This window comes from Microtus ochrogaster, chromosome 8, assembly GCF_000317375.1.
Source record: "Microtus ochrogaster isolate Prairie Vole_2 chromosome 8, MicOch1.0, whole genome shotgun sequence".
NCBI classification, from domain to species: Eukaryota; Metazoa; Chordata; class Mammalia; order Rodentia; family Cricetidae; genus Microtus; species Microtus ochrogaster.
Window position 1 is genome coordinate 1,644,063 of NC_022015.1, and position 1,165 is coordinate 1,645,227.

At 47.6% G+C, this 1,165-nt stretch overlaps 1 protein-coding gene across 1 annotated transcript in view; it reads left to right on the forward strand.

Moving 5' to 3' along the window:
* Swap70 (switching B cell complex subunit SWAP70) overlaps window positions 1–1,165 on the forward strand; it is a 62,482-nt gene that overhangs the window by 33,527 nt on the left and 27,790 nt on the right. The window lies entirely within an intron of this gene.

The following is a 1,165-nucleotide window of genomic DNA, read 5'->3' on the forward strand; positions in this document are numbered from 1 at the left end:
CTATGTCACACAGGGACCTCCATCTACTGAGTTTTGCAAGTGGTTTGACATCGTGGAAAGAGTTGGCCTTTAAGCTTTAGCTTTGATGTGTGCCAGTCATGTGACCTTGAACTGTTTCCTGGTCTAGAAAACAGGGATGATATTTAACTTAGAAAACTAATATGAAGTCTAAGTCGGGGCTAGGAGTGATGTACAAGTTCAAATGCTTGCCTAGCATTTATGAGACTCTGGGTTCCGTTCCTACCACCTAAGTGTATGCGGTGTGGGGGGGCGGTGTTGAGATGGCTCATCTGGTAAATCTGCTTGCCACCAAGTCTGGCAGCTTGAGTTCGGTCTCCAGGATCCACACGTTGGAAGGAAAGAACTGACTCCTGAAAGACATCCCCTGACCTTCACATACAAATTAGTCTTCAGTAAATGGTGTTGGGGCTAAATAAATAAGCAAGTAAAGAGGCCCTTGCTGCCTCTTCCCATCCACAGATCTGCCACATGTGGTGGAGGTGACAGCCGAACGAGATGGACTAACGACAGAGTACAGAGAGCATTCTCTGCTCCTCAGAGTCCGGTTTGCCAAACACAGGCATCTCCCGAGGCCAGCAGGGCCTTCTTCACGTGACACACAACACAGCTCACTTCTCCAAAGAAAATAATACATGCTTTGCTCCTTGTCTTGCTCACCAGCTCCTCCTTGGTGCCTCTCATATTGTCCCAGAATGTGGCTTTAAAGTGAAAATCACAGAGCTTTCAGTTGTCCTCACTCCTTACCATGAGTGACCAGCTTCTTCCTGACCCAGTCTTCACCTCTGTAGCCTCAGTTTCCCTTGTGTCCTCTGCAGTGGCCATTTTCCAGTATTGATCCGTCCGGCCTTTGAACCCTTCTGGGAGAAATTTCCCAGCGTCTTGGTGGGGGAACAAAACCTGTCTCACATGTTGTGTGATGTTTTCACTCTTTTGGCTATTTTGGGAGGCCTACCACCCCACTCCCAAATAAACCACACACAGAGGCTTAGTCTTAGTTATGAATAACCAGCCTTAGCGTGGCTTGTTTCTTGCCAGCTTTTCTTATCTTAAATTATCCCATCTACCTTTGGCCCCAGGGCTTTTATCTTTCTCACCCCTGCATACCTTTTCTCTCCTTCTTACACCGCATCTGGCTGTGTAGCTG